Source organism: Dioscorea cayenensis, chromosome 20, assembly GCF_009730915.1.
Source record: "Dioscorea cayenensis subsp. rotundata cultivar TDr96_F1 chromosome 20, TDr96_F1_v2_PseudoChromosome.rev07_lg8_w22 25.fasta, whole genome shotgun sequence".
Taxonomy (NCBI): domain Eukaryota; kingdom Viridiplantae; phylum Streptophyta; class Magnoliopsida; order Dioscoreales; family Dioscoreaceae; genus Dioscorea; species Dioscorea cayenensis.
Window position 1 is genome coordinate 4,953,618 of NC_052490.1, and position 12,304 is coordinate 4,965,921.

Sequence of the window (12,304 nt, forward strand, 5' to 3'; positions counted from 1 at the left end):
TCAGTTACGTATTGCTGAAAAGAAAACATAGGATTAAGGTTTTTATTAAACAAATTGGAGATATTATGAAAAGAAAATATAGGATTAGGGTTTTGAATAAAAAATAGGAGACATTTAGAAGAGAAAATATAGAATTAGGGGTTTGATTCAAAACCAAAAAATAGGTGACTTTGCAAAAAAAATAAAAACATAGGATTAGGGTTTCGATTGGAAAATAGGAGATATTTCAAAAAGAAAACATAAGATTAGTGTTAACTAAAAACAAGAGACACTCAGAAAAGAAACATAAGATTAGCTTTTTTATCAAAAAATAGGGGACATTATGAAAAGAAGACATAGGATTAAGATTTTGATTCAAAATCGACAAATTGGATACATTCTAAAAAGAAAACATAGGATTACGGTTTTTATGTGAAAAGAAGACATACTATTAGGTTTGGTAATTGAAAACCGGAAAATAGCAGACATTTCAAAAAGGCAACATAGGATGAAGGTTTTGATTCAAATCTGATAAATAGAAGACGTTTAACATAAGATTAGGGGTTTGAATAAAAAATAGGACACATTTTGAAAAAAAAACATAGGATTAGGGTTTTGATTCAAATAAAAAAAAATAGAAGACATTTAGAAATGAAAACATAGGATTAGGGTTTGAATTTAAAAAAAGGAGATATTTAACAAAAATGTAGGATTAGGGTATTGATTCAAAATAGGAGGCATTGAAAAATAAATCATACGATAAGGGTTTTATTGAAAACAGAAAAATAGGAGCCATTCCAAAATGAAAACGTAAGATTATTGTTCTGATTAAAAAATTGGAGACGTTACGAAAAGTAAACATCTAACTAGGTTTTTTATTCAAAAATGAAAAATATGAAACATTCCATAAAGAATGATTATTATTTAGTTTTTGATTCAAAAATAGGAGGCATTACGAAGAGAAAATGAAGAATCAGGGCTTCGATTAAAAAATATGTGACATTCCTAAAAGGAAACATTGGATTTGTATTTTAAATTAAAAATAAGAGACATTCCGATAAGACAGCATATTATTAGGGTTTTCATTATAAACCAAAAAACAGAAGACATCTCGAAAATAAAAATATATAGGATTAGGGTTTTCACTATAAAATAGGAGACATTCCAAAAGGTAAACATAGGATTAGGGTTATGATTAAAAAATAGGAGACATTCTGAAATGAAAACATGGGTTAGAGTTTTAACTAATGTTTTGTTTAAAAACAAATAAATAGAAGACATTCCGAAAAACAAAGATAGGTTTAGTGTTCTGATTCAAAGCTGAAAATATGGGGATTATTTTGTTGATTGAAAAAAATTGAGACATTGCGAAAAGAAAACACTGTATTGGGGTTTTTATTCAAACCAAATAAATAGGAGACATTCAGAAAAGAAAAAACATGGGATTAGGGTTTTGATTTAAAAATGGAAGAAATTATTAAAACAAAATATAGGATTAGGGTATTGATTAAAAAATAGGAGACATAAGAAAATAAAACATAAAATTAGGTTTTCGATTGAAAACCGAAAAATAGTAGACATTCCGAAGAGAAAATGTAGGATTTGGGTTTTGATTAAAAAATAGTAGACATTCCGAAATGTAAACATAGGGTAAAAGTTTTGATTCAAAAAAGAAAACATAGGATTAGGTCTTTTCATTCAAAACCAAAAAATACGAGACATTCCGAAGAAAAACTTAGGATTAGGGTTTTGAGTCAAAAGAAAAAAAAACAGGGGATTAGGGTTTTTATTCAATATAAAAAAAATAGAAGAAATTCTAAAAATAAAACTTAAGATTATGGGTTTGATTCAAAACCATAAAATAGGAGACATTCCGAAAAGAAAAAAATAAGATTAGGGTTATGATTAAAAAATAGGATACATTTTGAAAATAAAACATAGGATTATGATTTCGATTCAAAACCGAAAATTAATAGGTATTTGGAAAATAAAACATACTATTAGGGTTTTGATTCAAGAATAAGAGACATTCCTAAAAGAAAGCATAAATATTGCGAAAAGAAAAAACATAGGATTAGTTTTTTTATTCAAATATAGGAGACATTAAAAAAGCCATAGGATTAGCGTATTGATTCAAAAATAGAAGCCATTCAAAAAAGTAAACATATGATTAGGGTATTGATTAAAAAATTAGAGGCATTGCAAAAAGAAAACATAGGAATATTTTTTTATTCAAAAAAAAAAATTATGAGACATTCCAAAATGGAAAAATGGGATTTTGGTTTGATTAAAAATATATGAGATATTCCAAAAAGAAAACATATGATTAGGGTTCTGATTAAAAAATAAGAGACATTCTGAAAAGAAAACATTTGGTTAGGGTTTTTCATTCAAATCCGAACAATAGGTGACATTCCGAAAGGAAAAGCATAGGATTGTGGAATTGATATAAAAGTAGGAGACATACCGATAAGAAAGCATTGGATTAGAGTTTTTGATTAAAAACCAAAAAATAGGAGACATTTCGAAAAGAAGATATATGATTAGGGTTTTGATTCAAAACTACTCAACATCCCGAAAAGAAAACCTAGAATTATGTTTTTGATTTAAAACCGAATAATAGGTGACATTCCAAAAAGAAAACATATGATTAGAGTTTTGATTCAAAATCAAAAAATAGGAGACATTCCGAAAAGAAACATACGATTAGGGTTTTGATTGCAAAATAGGAGACATTGCGAAAAAGAAAAAAACATTGGATTAGTGTTCTTATTAAAAAATAATAGCAATTTGGAAAACAAACGATAGGACTAGGGCTTTGATTCAAAACAGAAAAGCAGGAGAGATTCCTAAAATAAAACATACGATTATGGTTTTGATTAAAACAAAGGAGACATTCTGAAAACAAAAATAATAGGATTATGGTTTTTATTAAAAAATAGGAGGCATTATAAAAAGAAAACATAGGATTTGGATTTTTATTCAAAAATAGGAGTCATTAAAAAAAACATAGGATTAGGTTTTTTCATTCAAAACAAAAATAAGAGACATTGTGAAAATAAAACATAGTATTAGGGTTTAGATTTTAAAATTGGAGACATTCCGAAAAAAAAACATAGGATTAGGTTCTGATTGAAAAATAGAAGACATTCCAAAATAAAATCATAAGATTAGGGTTTTGATTCAAAACTATGAGACATTCCGAAAATAAAATATAGGATTAAGGTTTTTTTTAAAAAAATAGGAGACATTATGGAAAAAAAAATAGGATTATGACATTGATTAAAAAATAGGAGACATTCAAAAAAGAAAACATAGGATTATTTTTTTATCAAAAACAAAAAAATAGGAGACATTCCAAAAGAAAACATGCGATTAGTGTTTTGATGCAAAGCTAAAAAAAGGAGACATTCCGAGATGAAAACATAGCATTAGAGTTTCGTTTAAAAAATAGAAGACATTCCAAAAAGAAAATATAATATTAGGGTTTTGATTCAAACCCCAAAAAAATAGGAGAAATTTTAAAAGAAAAACATAGGATTTGGGTTTTGATTAAAAAATAGAAGACATTCTAAAAAGAAAACCTAGGATTAGGATTTTGATTGAAAAATAGGAGACATTATGAAAAGATGACAAAGTATTAGGGGTTTGAATCAAAAATAGGATACATTCCATGAAGAAAACATAGGATTTTCTTTTTTATCAAAAAATAGAAGACATTATGAAAAGAAAAACATAGGATTAGGGTTTTGATTTAGAACCTAAATATAGGCGACATTCCAAAAAAAACATATTATTAGGGTTTTGATTTGAAAATAGGAGACATTCATAAAAAAAAATAGTATTATGATTTTTATTCAAATATAGGAGACATTACGAAAAGAAAACATATGATTAGCCTTTTGATGCAAAACAAAAAATTAGGAGACATTCAAAAAATAAAACATATGATTAGGGTGTTGATTGAAAAATAGGAGACATTCATAAAGGAAACCATCAGAATGTGGTTTTTATAAAAAATAGGAGACATTATGGAAAGAAAACATAGGATTATGATTTCGATTCAAAAGTAGGACACATTCATAAAAGAAAATATAGGATTAGTTTTTTGATTCAAAACCTAAAAATATGAGACATTTCTAGAAGAAAATATATGATTAGCATCTTAATGAGAAAATTGGAGACATTCTAAATAGTAAACATAGAATTAAGCTTTTGATTCAAAAGTAGAAATTATGAGACATACCGTAAGGAAAACAGAAGATTAGGGTTTTGAATAAAAAATTGGATACATTCTGGAAAGAAAATATAGGACTAGGGCTTTGGAAATGAAAACATAGTGTTACGGGTTTTGATTGAAAAATACTAGACTTTCCAAAACCAAAACATACGAATAGAATTTTGATTGAAAAATAAGAGGCATTCCAAAAGGAAAACTTAGGATTATGATTTTGATTCAAAATAGGAGCCATTCCAAAAATAAAATATAGGATTAGGGTTTTGATTGAAAACCTAAAAATAGGAGACATTCTGAAAAAAAAATATTGGATTTGGGTTTTGATTCAAATCAGAAAACTAGGAGAAACCCCGAAAGGAAAACATAAGATTAAGGCTTTTATTAAAAAATATGAGACATTTAGAAAAGAAAACATATTATTAGATATTTGATTTAAAACCGAAAGATAGGATACATTCCATAAAAAAATACATCAGATTGTTGTTTGGATTGAAAAATATGAGACATTTTCCAAAAAAACATATAGGATTACAATTTTGCATCAAAAATAGAAAACATTGCCTAAAGAAAGCATAGGATTAGAGTTTTGATTAAAACCAAAAAATTAGGAGACTTTTCGAAAAGAAAACAAAGGATTAGGGTCTTGATGAAAAAATATGAGACATTGCGAAAAGGAAACATTGGATTAAGGTTTTGATTAAAAAAATAGCAGGCATTCTGAATAGAAAATATAGTATTAGGGTTTCACTCTGACTAGTAAATCAGAGACATTCCGAAAGGAAAACATAGGATTAGGGTTTTAATTCAAAACTAGACGATATTCTGAAAAGATAACTTAGGATTAGGTATTTGATTGTCAAGCAAAAGTTAGGAGACATTAAAATAAGAAAACATATGATTAGGGTTTTGATTGAAAAGTAGTAGACATTTCAAGAAGAAATCATTGGATTACAGTTTTGATTAAAAATAGGAGATATTCCAAAAACAAAATATAGGATTAGGATTTCGATTGAAAAGTAGGATACATTTGAAAGGAAAACATTGGGTTTGGGTATTGATTCAAAACCGATAAATAGGAGACATTTTGAATAAAAAAACAAAGAATTAGGGTCTTGATTTAAAAATCGGAGACATTCCGAAAAAAAAAATAATATGATTATGGTTTTGATTAAAAAATACACAACAATCCAAAAATAAAACATAGGATTAGGGTTTTGATTCTAATGCGTAAAAAGGAGACATTCCAGAAAGAAAACGTAGGATTAGGGTTTTCATTGGAAAATAGGAGGCATTCAAAACAGAAAACATAGGATTATTTTTTTATTAAAAATCGAAAAATAAAAAGACATTCCAAAAAGAAAACATACGATTATGGTTTTGATGCAAAGGTAAAAAATAGGATATATTCGAAAAAGAAAAACATAGCATTAGGGTTTCTGTTAAAAAATAAGAGACATTCCCAAAAGAAAACATAGCATTAAAGGGTTTCTGTTAAAAAATACGGAACAATCCAAAAATAAAACATACGATTAGGGTTTTGATTCTAATGTGAAAAATAGGAGACATTCCAGAAAGAAAACGTAGGATTACGGTTTTGATTGAAAATAGGAGACATTCCGAAAAAAAACATAGGATTACGACTTTGATTTAAAACCAAAATATATAAAACATTATGAAAAGAAAATAGCATTAGAGTTTTGATTCAAAAATTGGAGACATTCTGAAATGAAACCATAAAATTGGGGTTTTGTTTGAAAAATAGGCAAGTTTCAGAAAGGAATGCATAGGATTGGTGTTTTGATTGAAAAATAGGACACATTCCAGAACATAGAGTTGATTTCTTCGAAACAAGAAATAGTCCTGCAGTATGAAATTTGTAAATTTCATGGCCTGTACATCTAGTAGAATCTCCAAAAAAATATGGGTCAGTCACAAACATGTCACAAAAGAGGCAAAACATGGTACCTTAACTCGTAATATAACCAGAAGGTTGCTCTGCCTACTAAGTTTATCCACATACCTGGTACCTTATGGTTCATGATATGGGTAAGTTTATCCAGAAAGTTTACCCACTAGCAGTGATGAGAAGATACCTTGTCTTGTTGTTTTATATGCCGTAGAGCACAGTGATCTGTATACAAGATGAACTCTAGGTGAATCAGATAATGCCTCCAAGGTTTGATTGCCTACACCACAACATAAAATTTAATGTCGTAGGTGTTATGGTTCAAACATGTTCCTAACAACTTCTCACATAAAATGCAATGGGACCCTCTTGCTGGCTTAACACAGCCCCAATTCCCACCTTGGATGCATCTATATACAACTCAAACAAGTGGGTGAAGTCAGGTAGTACTAAGACAGGGGTGGTAGTCAAGCGCTCCTTCATTAGATGGAATGTGTCATCAACTTCGTCTGTCCATGAAAACTTGTTGCTATTCATGTACTCAGTGAATAGTGCCATAATACTACTGAAATACGAGATAAGCCACCTATAAAAGGAAGCGAGGTTGTGGAAACTCCTCACCTTGGTGATGTTTGTAGAAGTCAGCCACTGTTGCACCACCTTGATCTTTTCTTCCTCTATTTCTATTTCTTCTCCTAAAACAAAATAAGCGAGAAACAATTGGTTAGGTGTGAACAAAACACACTTCTTCCTTGCTTAGTAAAACTATTGGGATCGAAGAATGGCGAGTATTATCCTGAACATGCACAAGGTGCATCTCATGGTTAGGGCTATAAATGAGTATGTCGTCGAAGTACAAGACCATGAACTTGCCAATGAACAACTGCAAAAGTTGATTCATGACCCTCATATCAGGAACCATAACACAATAGTTTATTTTGCTGATCTACATGACCAGATTCATGACCCTCATATCATGAACCATAACACAATACTTTTCACAATGATTTTAACGTGCCTGGATTTTAACGTGCCTGGATCTGAAGTACAAGACCATGAACTTGCCTGGAAAGCCCGAATGGCATAACCATCCATCTGTACAACTCCTCGCATGTCTTGAATAAGGTCCTCCACTCATCCCCAGGTCACACGTGTATTTCGTGATACCCGCTCTTCAGGTCTAGGCACGTTAAAATCATAGCACAGCTAATCTGGTCATGTAGATCATCAAAATAAGGGATAGGGAACCAGTACCTGATAGTAATTTTGTTGATGGCTCGATTGTCCACACACATGGGCCAATTGTAATCCTGCTTTGGTGTCAAAAAGGATGGGACCGCGCATAGGCTCATGCTCTCACGGATGTGCCCCTTCACTAATAGTTTTTCCACCTGACATCTCCATTCTTCATGTTCCCAATGACTCATTTAGTTGTGTGGTCAATGTGATAAAGTAGAAACAGGTAACTGCTCTACATGATGTTGGTTATTCCGAAGAGGTGGAAGTCCATTCAGTAGGTCATCGGTGAAGACGTCTTGGAACTCATCCTGAAGAGGAAGAAGAAAACATAAGATTATGGTCTTGATTAAAAAATAGGAGACATTCTGAAAAAAAAACATAGGATTAGGTTTTGATTTGAAACCGAAATATAGGAAACATTTCCAAAAGAAAACATAGGATTACGGTTTTGATTGAAAATAAAAAAGTACGAGACATTTCAGAAAGAAAACATAGTATTTGGGTTTTTATTCAAAAGTAGTTGGCATTCCAAAAAGAAAACATCAGATTAGGGTTTTAATTCAAAACCAAAAAATAGGCAACAATGAGAAAAATATATAGGATTAGGGTTTTGATTCAAAACCAAAAAATAAGAGACATTCCAAAAAGAAATATAGGAATAGAGTTTTGATTATGAGACATTTCGAGAAGAAAACATAGCAATATAGTTTTGATTAAAAGCTGAAAAATAAGAGATATTCTGAAAATAAAATATAGTATTTGGGTTTTGATTAGTAACTGATTAATAGAAGGCATTTCACAAAAAAAAACATAGGATTACGGTTTTGATTGAAAAATTGGAGATATTAGGAAAATAAAACACGTACATAGGATTAGTGTTTTGAGTCAAAATTGGGAGATTAAGAAAGGAAAACATAGAATTAGGGTTTTAATTCAAAACCAAAAAAGTAGTAGACATTCCAGAAATAAACATTGGGTTAGTATTTTGATTGGGATATATGATACACATTGCGAAATATATTAGATTTTTGATTCACAAATAAAAGATATTCCAAAAAGAAAACGCATGATTAGGTTTTTTATTGAAAACTAAAAAATTGAGACATTCCAATAATAATACATAGGATTAGGGTTTTAATTGTAAATTAGGAGACATTAAGAAAAGAAAACATTGGATTAGGGTTTTCATTCAAAACAAATAAATAATAGATTCTGAAAACAAAACATAGGAATAGGGTTTAGATTGAAAAATAATAGGCATTCTGAATATAAAACATAGGATTATGGTCTTGATTCAAAAATATGAGGCATTCTGAAAGAAAATATAGGACTAGGGTTTTGATTTGAAACTGAAATATAAAATACATTATGCGAAAAAATCATCAGATTAGGGTTTTGATTGAAAAATATGAGACATTTCAAAAAAGAAATATGTGGTTATAGTTTTGGATCAAAATTAGGAGACATTCCAAAAAGTAATCATAGGATTAGTGTTTTAATTCAAAAATGAAAAATAGGCGACATTCCAAATATATATATATATATATAAGATTAGTGTTTTGATTGAAAAATAGGATACATTTAGAAAAGAAAACATTAGATTAGGGTTAGAATTCATAAATAAGAGATATTTCGAAAGAAAAACATAGGATTTGGGTTTTAAATCAAAACCAAAAAATAGAAGACATTCAAAAAGGATAACATAGGACTAGAGTTTAAATTAAGAAATAGGAGACATTACGAAAAGAAAACATAGGATTAGGTTTTTGTTTCAAAATTTAAAAATAGGACAGATTCCCAAAAGAAAACATATGATTATGGTTTTGAATCAAAACTGAAAAAAAAGGGACATATAGAATAGAAAACATAATATTAGGGTTTTGATTGAAAAATAAGAGACATTCCAAAAAGATAACATAGGATTAGCTTTTTGACTAAAAACTGAAAAATAGGAGACATTCCAAAAAGATAACATTATATTATGGTTTTGATTAAGAAATACAAGATATTACAAAAAGAAAGCATACGATTAGGGTTTTGATTAAAAACCGAAAAATAGGAGACATTCCCAAAAACAATGCATAGGATTATGGTTTTTGATTCAAAAACTAAAAAAACAATAGGTGGCATTCGAAAAAAGAAAACATATATGTTGGAGTTTTGATTGAAAAATAGGAGACATTCCAAAAAGAAAACATAATATTAGTTTTTTTGACTAAAAACTAAAAAATACTAGACATTTCGAGACGGAAACTACTATTTGGATTTTTGATTGACAAATTTAAGAAATTCATAAAAAGAAAAACATAGGATTAGGGTTTTTCATTGAAAAAAATAAGATACACTACAAAAAAAGAAAAACATAGGATTTGGATTTTTGTTTCAAATCTGAAAAAAATAAGAGACAGTCAAAAAAGAAAATATAGGATTACGGTTTTGATTGAAAAAAAGCATTGTGAAAAGTAAACATAGGATTACTGTTTGATTCAAAACCGACAAATAGGAGATATTCTAAAAAGAAACATAGGATTAGGGTTTTTGATTCAAAGCCAAATAATATGAGAGAATGTGAAAAAGAACACATAGGATTAGGGTTTTTGATCCAAAACATAAGAGGCATTCCAAAAGGAAAATATAGGATTAGGTTCATAGGATTAGGGTTCTTATCAAAAATGAAAAATAGTATACATTCTGAAAATAAAGCATTGGATTAGGGTTTTCAGTAAAAAAATAGTATACATTATGAAAAAGAAAAACATAGGGATTAGGGTTTTTGATACAAAAATCGGCAAGTAGGAGACATTACTGAAAAATATAGGAATAGATTTTTTTGATTGAAAAAAATAGGAGACATTCTAAAAAAATAAAAACATAGTGTTATGATTTTTGATTAAAAAAACTAGGAGACGTTCGAAAAACAAAAAAACATAGGAATAGAGTTTTCGATTCAAAAACCAAAAAAATTAGTAGACATCCTGAAAGAAGTAACATAGAATTAATGTCTTGATTGAAAAGTAGGAGATATTTCAAATAGAAAACAATGATTAGAGTTGTACTTCAAAAATAGGACACATATCCAAAATAAAATATAGGATTTTAGGTTTTGATTCGAATAGGAAGCATTCCGAAAATAACACATAGTATTATAGTTTTGATTCAAAACTATAAAATAGGAGACATTCCGAAACGAAAAGATGGGATAGGGGCTGTGATTGAAAAATATGAGACATTCCGAAATGAAGACATACAATTAGGGTTTTGATTCAAAATTGGATTTAGGTTTTGATTCAAATAGGAGGCATTCCGAAAAAAAACATAGGATTAATGTCTTGATTAAAAAGTAGGAGATATTTCAAAAAGAAAACAAGGATTAGAGTTGTACTTCAAAAATAGGACACATTCCCAAAATAAAATATAGGATTACGGTTTTGAGTGAAAAATAGGAGGCATTCCAAAAAAAACATAGGTTTTGCTTTTTGATTTAAAATAGTATTCCTTATGAAAAGAAAACATAGGATTAGATTTTTTATTTAAAACCGAAAAATAAAAGACCTTCCAAAAAGAAAACACTTGATTAGAGTTTTAATAAAAAATTGAAAAACAGGAGACATTCCTAAAAGAAAAACAATGATTTTGTTTTCGATAGAAAAATAGGAGACATTACAAAAGGAGAAAGGAATCGGGTTTTTATTCAAAACAAAAAATAGAAGACGTCTCGAAAAAAAAATATAGGATTAGGGTTTTGACTGAAAAATAGGAGACATTCTGAAATGAAACCATAGGATTAGGGTTTTGATTCAAAACAAAATAATAGAAGACATTCTGAAAAAGAAAACATGGGATTAGGGGTTTGACTAAAAAATAGGAGACCTTCTGAAAAAAAATATAGGGTTAGGTTTTTGATTGAAAAATATGAGACATTACGAAAAAAACATTGCATTAGGGTTTTGATTCAAAATCCATAAATAAGAGATATTCATAGAAGAAAACATAGGATTAGGATTTTGATTCAAAAATAGGACACATTCCGAAAAAAACCATTGGATTAGGATTTTAATTCAAAACGGATAAATATGAGACATTTCGCATAGAAAACATATGATTAGTGTTTTGATTAAAAAATAAGTGACATTGTGAAAAGAAAACATAGGATTAGGGTTTTGATTCAAAAATTGTAGACATTTTAAAAAATAAAGCATATGATTATGGTTTTGATTTTAATACAAAAAATAGGAAACATTCCGAAAAGAAAACATAGGATTAGGGTTTTGATAGAAAAAATAGTAGGCATTCCGAAAAGAAATCAAAGGACAAGGGGTTTAATTTGAAAAATATGAGACATTCCAAAAGGAAGATATAAGATTAGGCTTTTGATTCAAAACACAAAAAGAGAAGACGTTCCAAAAAGAAAACATAGCATTATGGTTTTGCTTCAAAAATAGGAGATATTAAGAAAAGAAAACATAGAATTACGGTTTTCATTCAAACTGAAAAAATAGGAGACATTCCGTAAAGGCAAAACATAGCATTTGACTAAAAAATATAAAAAAAAGACATTCCGGAACGACGGCACAGGATTAAGTTTTTGATTCAAAAAGTAGAAGACATTCAGTAAAAGAAAAACTTAAGATTATGTTTTATGGTTGAAAAGCCAAAATAAGGAGACATTCCAAGAAGAAAACATTAGATTGGGGTTTTGGTTAAAAAATAGGAGACATTTCAAAAAGAAAACATAGGATTAGTGTTATGATTCAAAACCGAAAAATATGACACATTCCTAAAAAAAAATTTAGGATTAGTGTTTTGATTAAAAAACAGAAGATATTCTAAAAAGATAACAAGGATTACGCTTTATTCGATTCAAAAATGATAGATACATTAAAAGGAAAATATGATTAGGGTTTTCGATTAGATTACATACGAAAATATATAGGATTGTAAGA